The sequence below is a fragment of the Procambarus clarkii genome, chromosome 84 (assembly GCF_040958095.1).
Source record: "Procambarus clarkii isolate CNS0578487 chromosome 84, FALCON_Pclarkii_2.0, whole genome shotgun sequence".
In the NCBI taxonomy this organism is placed as follows: Eukaryota; Metazoa; Arthropoda; class Malacostraca; order Decapoda; family Cambaridae; genus Procambarus; species Procambarus clarkii.
In genome coordinates this window covers 14117869-14126371 of record NC_091233.1, presented here as the reverse complement: position 1 = coordinate 14126371, position 8503 = coordinate 14117869, and positions in this window count along the sequence as shown.

The window sequence follows — 8503 nt, the reverse complement described above, 5'->3', positions numbered from 1 at the left end:
ATTAGCCCATTGTTTCACAGGTTGTGTCTGGAGGCAAAAGGTAGAAGCAAAAGGGCATGGAAGAAATGCATTAAGGGCTTAGCTGTCGAAAAGTTTAGGGAATCCTCGACACATGTATTGATAATGTGGCTGCTCCAGTGTCCTCCTTGGGGGTAAACCTGGTTTACAGTTCCTCCTGCCGGCAGATTTATTAGTAATTTCAACAATCAACCTATAATTACTAATAACTGTCTCATACTGGGTTATGATAAGATTTCATTCTAATGGATATATTTCTTGATAACTTTTGTTGTCATGCTTCATAACCGCACCCAACCATCCCTTACGCTCATATATTCATAAATCTTGATATAAAACAGAACAAAACGATTATTATTATTATTAACATCTTTATTGACAAAATTAATTACAATTTTGCCTAATCTGAGGATTTTGATAGTCTTATTAAATTGAGGTTAATGCTAGTATTCACTGTCACGCAGGACAGAGGGTCATACATAAGACAATAGGTCTAAACTGTAGGCTGAAGCACATATATATCACGGTTACAATCAATGTTTTAATGTGTGGATATGTGAAAACAACTTTCTATTGTGCACTGCCACACAAGGGCAGGGATGGGTTCATAAGTGATGCAGCTTAGAATATAAGTAGAAATTGTTCTTCATGCTTTAAAATGGACAAGCAAATTTTGGGTAAACGATTGTTATGGATGTCACTTAGAGGAAAATTTAAGTGTGGATTGGGACCGACCAACTCCCAGGTGGTATTGAATGTTAACAGTCTCTGTCAACGATCACGTCCGGCTGTAATAGCGCCGTCGAAATTACTCACCGACGCCTTCCCTCTCAACACAGCCTGATCTCATAAAGTTTTCCAACGTCAAGAAACTGTCCAACAAAGTGCCCTTACCCTAACCTACCCGAGGACCCAAAACAGAAAACGAGGCGGTATGTCAATTTCGCGAGTCACTACCGTTTTCTAGTACGACAATTTCTGGCCTTACAGAGAGTATACGTCAAAAATGTGACTCTCTATTAGGAGTCAGGGTTGGGCAATGGGGAGAATATTATAATTAGTGATTATTAGAGGCATCACAATTTTACTATTTAGTAATATGTGATATCAACCTTTCCACCGAATTAAAATTGTTCAAACAAATTAATGTTCTTTCATTTAAGATATATTTTTAAACTCGCATGAAAGTATGATTGATTGTTAATTTGATTATAATGGTAAGTGATGTAGTGGACAAGAAAACTTAGCTTTCATTGGTTCACATCACAGTTAAAATTTATATATTAATTATTAGTTCATCGAGAAACAGAGAATTTATTTCTCATAAAAAGTTCACATTACAGAGTAATTAGAAAATATTTAGTTAGTATTTGCTCACACAGCGATAATTATTTCCCAAACCTGGTGAGTCACCTAGGTGAATACACTTAGGAGAGCATCTAGTATAGTGAACTCCTTGTTTAGAACACCTTGGCGAGTACATTTAACTGAGGGTTACCCAGATGAGTATACCTAGATGAGTACATCGAGTTGAGTACACCTAGATGAATACATCTTGGTGAGTACGTCAAGGTGAGAACAACTAGGTGAGTAAATCAAGCGTTTCTCATATATATTAGTACATATGATGACTAAATACAGGTGAGTTCACTTAGATGAGTACATATAGATGAGTTCACCTAGATATGTACATTTTGATGAGTACGCGATTAGATGAGTACATCTAGATGAGTATGCAGACATACACAAATCATCGACTTCGCTTCAGAAATGCTAAAAATATTTATTAGTCTTAAATGCAGTGTTCTGATTCGTTGACCGTACCATCTGTAAGCCTGTAATTGGCCAGAGTCAAATGTTGACAATTGCTAATAATTATGAATTTAATTCAGTATTCGACAGCCATCGTGAGCAATAATATTTTTGGAAATAAGTACAGAAACACACACAGAAGCAGTGTGTTTATTAATGTTATTTTATTCATAACCATTCATGTAAAGTATGTTTAAGGTAGTGATAGTTGGCACTCCTTCCCAAACGTCTTATAAGATGGCTGCAGGTGTTGGTCGAGTACAGTCAGCAGTCAGCCGTCAACCAGTCAACATCTCCATCTCCTCCTTGCCTCATCGCCCAGGTAAACTCCGTCTTGCTTATTCTACGGTGGCAACCTTCTTATTTGTAACTATAAAACTAAGATGGTATATTTCTGCATGATGATGTCTAGTTCTACAGATGTTATTCTATGACTTGATTTATTCTATTCTAGATTATTCTATTCTATGACATCATGATGTATAATTATTCAGCCCATCGTCCTATTTTGGTAGTACTTAATAACGATGAGGACCATGGAGCATATACCGATGTGTACCGCAATTAGAAAGTAAAGATTATTACTATTAAATTTGGACAAACAGGAAAAGATTTTCTATTTATGTTGCATAGACAAACCCAACTAACCTAACCTTCTCTAACTTAAGAAAAGATATCTGAGGGCTAATATAGTGCATGTATCGTTTACTAGGCCATGGAATATTTAAGTCTGTTTTTAGCTTATTTTTCCAATGTTTATTGCGTGAATAGTACCAAATTCGACTATCTAATTGCTTAGTACATCAATCTTGCTATTATTCTAGACTTGGAAAATTTACATATATTTTCATGTTTTCATTATTAAGACTTTTTAATTTTGTCCCTAGGGGGCAAATTTATATAGCAGTGCCACTCATCCTGTGAGTGGACATACTGCCATAGGAGCATGTACAGCACTCCTCAATAGGAAGAAAACCCGCTGGGTTGTTCATCCTGTCACTTGCCCCCAGACATAGCTGGGACTTGCTAAATTCTGTCAAGTGAACAGCTTCATAAACAACTTCAACATTCGTCTACGAGGGGCCTCGTAGCCTGGTGGATAGCGCGCAGGACTCGTAATTCTGTGGCGCGGGTTCGATTCCCGCACGAGGCAGAAACAAATGGGCAAAGTTTCTTTCACCCTAAATGCCCCTGTTACCTAGCAGTAAATAGGTACCTGGGAGTTAGTCAGCTGTCACGGGCTGCTTCCTGGGGGTGGAGGCCTGGTCGAGGACCGGGCCGCGGGGACACTAAAGCCCCGAAATCATCTCAAGATAACCATAAAAATCATACGTTATCATTGGGGTGAAAAATGGTGAAATATTTTAAACAGTATATATATTTGACAAATAGCATTTTCCAAACTCAAACAATGAATGGGTTTATTCTAAACATATTTCTAATGTCTCACAGATGTTCAGTCTTTTAGATAATGGTCTAAGCGGTGTCCGTCATTCTCACCACAGATTCTGGAACTCTGCTCCTCAATTTTTTTCTCCAGGGATATTCCTGCGCGGGCCCTAAGCCTCTGGCTGGCCCACTAAGTGTTGCTTGTTTCTGTTTTACTTGGGCGGAGTGTGAGTATTTGACTCGTATGGTCGCTTCAGTAAGATTCTGTCCCACGAGTTTAACAACTTTCTGCTCAGTTGAATCTAAGTTCAAATCCTAATGGGTTTGTAACGCTGCACTGTGTTAGATAATGTTCTAGTAGTCTGTCAGGCATTTCTCCACAGAGCTGACATTTCCTCATCTTCCGGAACCTGTAAGCCTATTTCGCTCCTCAACTGTTGTTTAAACTCCAAATATCTATGAATATTTCTATCAAAGACAGATTCTCGCTCTCTCCCGCGGCCACCTCCTCTTCGTTCTTAAGGATTGGGATTGCCAGCTGCAACAATGTTGTATCGGCATACAGATTCAATGATTTGTTCTTCTCTCCTCCTTTCCTCAGTAACGTTGTTGCGGTGATATTGCCTGATGTTACCTCTAATTTGAATGAGTCTAGAATATAAAGTATTCAATATGGGCTCCTTCAGTAGCCAGCACATCTGCTCGTTCATTTCCACAGATTTCAACATGAGAGGGAATCTAGAAATTTGGCCACTCTTCCCTGATTGGCGATAACTCTCACAGCTCCTGATTTTAGCAACTATCGTAGGATTTTCTGCCCGATTTTTAGTAAAGCTTTGTAGCGCTGCTTTTGAATCGGTGCAGATCACTGCGCCATTAGTTTTTCGTTAAAGGAATCTTAACACCATAACAATGGTGGTTAGCTCCGCTTACTTTGAAGAGGTAATTCAATTTCTTTCTTTATTATGCACCCCATACTTATCCCGTGGGCGGTGGTGGAAAGGATTAGAGGCACATAATCGGTTCAGGAACTGAACCTTCTAGTTCGTTTAGCTAAAGAATTAAAAAAAATTGACGTTAGTTACACAATTAAAATTGTATATACATGTACACATACTCATACATGTTCATATATATACATACACATATTTAATCACCTACACACATCAATATTGTTTTGTATTAATTTAAGTGATTCAACAAGAGGCTCACAAGTACACTATACAAGGCACTTTACATCTATAGTAAGTCACACTACTCTTGCTGCACACCCACCCAACTGGGCGGCTGCTTTAGTCATTTTTTTGTGATATATACAGGAGATGTTACATTCTTGTACAGCCACTAGTACGCTTAGCGTTTCGGGCAGGTCCCTGGAATACGATCCCCGCCGCGAAGAATCGTTTTTACAACCAAGTACTCATTTTGCTGTTGAGTTAAACAGAGGCTACAGTTAAGGATTTGCGCTCAGTAAATCCTCTACGGCCAGGATACGAACCCATGACAAAGCGCTCGCAGAACGCCAGGCGAGTGTCTTACCACTGCACCACGGAGACTGGTTGTGCGTGCATGCATACATGTGCATGCATTAGTTACAGTAGGTAAATTTTGAATACTTTGCTAAGATTTCGGGCAGCACATCATTATGAATGATGTACTTACACATTTCCTGGACATCATTGATGGTGTTACCTCTAAATTCCGCAATTTTTTCACATTCCAGTATATAATGACGCAAAGTATGCGAATAATTCTGTTGACAGTTTACATTTAGTCAAATCTACATCAGCAGATGTTACAAACTCCTAGAGGTACTTGTAGTCGAGCCTAAGCCTAGCAGTGGTAACATCTAGAAGTCTGCTAATCTTATTAGATGACCCATAGACGTGCGGTACTTCTTGAATAATAGAATGATAGTAGATGGAGGAACTGCTGTGAATTTCACTTTGGCTGAAGTCTCCGAAATTTAATTGATGTGAAGGGGCATAGTTCTCAATACGTGCTTTACCTTCATTTCCGCGTTGAAAGGCATTATTCCTAATTTGTGTATGCTGCACCAGCCCTGTCACTGACAGGGATCGATGATCAATCAGTGTAGATTTGACCTAACTCATTTCCGGCTATTTATAAATTTCCTAGAGATAATTTTGGCTCATTTCTTGTGGTATCATGTTCGACTTTTTCGCTGCCATCACATTGATGATTATCCTGAATGGATCATACACCCAGGGAGGTAACCTTTCTACAGGAATGAGCTCTCGGGCTTGCTCAAGCAGGTGAAGTTCTTGGAGGTAGCAGACTGATCTGTGATGCCATTTTTTTGCTTCTCCTATTTCCCCCTGTAAGCAGCACAGAAATCAGTTATTTCTTGGCAATATCATTGTAATGGGGACCAGTTGGCTATTTTAATTGCAAGCTTAGCATTCAGTTCCATAATTCTGCTTTTAACACTGGGGAGGAACAACTCTTCTCGTGGATTTGATGTTTTGGCAGTTCTTGGAACTCTAAGAATGATTGTCATGGCTTCATTTTGTATGCTTTTAATATTTTGTTTATGTCGCTTTGGGAATAAGTGCACAAAACTTTTCAGGCATAGTCTATGACGGAGTGCACATAGGCTGTGTAGATCGTTTTAAGCACGGCAATAGAGCCTTCATGCCCATTCCAGGTCATAGCTTTCAGTGCCCTGTGTCGACTTTTGCATGTTCCCATGAGATGATTGAGCTCCTTTCTTCCCCTTGTTAGAGCCGACAGTGACGCCAAGGTACCGGAAGTACCTTGGCGTCACTGGAAGTACCGGAAGTGGTTAACCCATTCAAGTGTTTTACCATTAATTTTTTCTCATTTTATCTCCGATTGTGATGAGTATTCTTTTGTCTTGTTTGTGGAGAGAGTGAAACAGAGTGAAACACATTTCCTAACAAGGAGTTCAATGGACTGTTTAATTTTGCCCAAGGTGGGAGCTTGTATTAGAACATCATCTGCTTATCCCACTTGTTGTGTTCTTTCCGGAAATTCAATACTTGCAATGGCGTTCATAATTATGTTAAATAGTGTTGGCTTAAGAACGCTCCTTTGAGGGGTGGGGGGTGGGGGGTTCCTGAGTTCTATTCTCATTGTTCTCGAGATTGCTCCTTTGAAGTAGACCTTTGCTTTCCTTCTTGTGAGGTAATCTTCAATATATATCATGAGTCTCCCCTGACACTATTTAACATACTTATGAACGCCACTGCAAGTATTGAATTTCCGGAAAGAACACAACAAGTGGGATAAGCAGATGATGTTCTAATACAAGCTCCCACCTTGGGCAAAATCAAACAGTCCATTGAACTCGTCTTCCTCATCGGGGGAGCCGGTCGGCCGAGCGGATAGCACGCTGGACTTGTGATCCTGGGGTCCCAGGTTCGATCTTGGGCGCCGGCGAGAAACAATGGGCAGAGTTTCTTTCACCCTATGCCCCAGTTACCTAGCAGTAAATAGGTACCTGGGTGTTAGTCAGCTGTCACGGGCTGCTTCCTGGGGGTTGAGGCCTGGTCGAGGACCGGGCCGCGGAGACACTAAAAAGTCACGAAATCATCTCAAGATAACTCAAGCTAAGAATTGACACCCATGCACAAAAACTCGTCCAGGATCGCAACTCCTTGTGCTCTGTCGAAGTCTCCTTTGATGTCAATAAATACAGAATACATGTCATTAGCCAAGTAATTAACTGTACAATTTGCCGTGCTCCATCCTTTAACAAATCAATTGATCCCCTCTCCTAGCCTGCCTATTTTGTGCTATAGTAGTTTTAGGATGATCCTTTCAAGCATCTTGCATGTACATGACAAGAGACTGATAGGTCTATAACTGCAAGGGTCATTGGGCATCGGTATGGGAATAATTATTGCGTGATTCCATTGTGTGGGCAACACTCCTCTTAGGAATGACTTGTTGAACAGGAGAAGTATTGGAATAAGCCACCAAACACAGTGCATTGAATATGTCGTAAGTGATGCCATCTTCACCTACATGCAGTACTTTTACCCTTTTACATAGCCCCCCTTACTTCGTGGGCGGTGATTGGTTGCCCATACTCGTCATCACTAGATTGTGCTCTTGTTATCCTAATTCTTATGTCAATATGTCGCAGGAGCTGTTCCCTGTTTATTTCTGCAGGGAGGTAGGAGGAGGAAGCTGCATTACTCTACTTGTTTATTAGTTCTTCAGCCTTACCCTTGGGGTCTTTGTATTCCGCCGGCCGGGTTCTGCCCCCCCCCCTTCCCCCCTCCCTTTAAGTATCTAAAGTTTTGCTCTACACTTGGCTGGCAGATGTTTCCTTTCCGGTAAAACTAGTGATTTCAAGCCATTGTCTTTACCGCTCATTAATCTTCTCTTCCCTGGCTACGTAAAACACAGTTTTAAACAGCTCTTAGCTACTTTCAGTGCGATGTCTCCGGTACTCTTTCTCATGCTCTTTGCATTTACATGATGCATTGATGCTCAATGCAGTCTCTCATACTGTTTTAGTTTCTTCTTCTGAGATTTACTTCGTCCAGTCGTATAGTGCTGAACTCTGAGACGGTGCTCAATTTGCTTATTAAGGTCATCTACAAGAGAATTGTCTACCTTTCTTCTCGTTCGTTGGATTATTATTAATGTACTCCCACCTTAATTCTCCTTATTTCACTAAAGCCTGTTATTTATGTAATATATTCTGATAAATATATTATAATATCTCTCACTAGTGGGTGTTCGATATATTACATATTCAGTAGTTGAAACGCTGGCATATAATTTTTTGTATATGAAATTGGCATATGAAATTTTTTAATGTAAAAAAATAAGACCAAGATATTATTCTAAACGAAAGAGTAAAATTAACTTTAAATTAAGCATAACTGGTACTTGATGCTCTATTAATACCTGTTACCTAATCCCGCCAGCTTGTCTCCTATCCTCCAGGTATGCAGCCAGTAAGTCTCGTATCTCCCCATAGTCCACAGGAGCCGGTCGGCCGAGCGGACAGCACGCTGGACTTGTGATCCTGTGGTCCTGGGTTCGATCCCAGGCGCCGGCGAGAAACAATGGGCAGAGTTTCTTTCAACCTATGCTCCTGTTACCTAGCAGTAAAACAGGCACCTGGGTGTTAGTCAGCTGTCACGGGCTGCTTCCTGGGGGTGGAGGCCTGGTCGAGGACCGGGCCACGGGGACACTAAAAAAAGCCCCGAAATCATCTCAAGATAACCTCAAGAATCTCAAGATATAGTTAGTTTCATATCTCCAAAGTGCCCAACCAGTAACA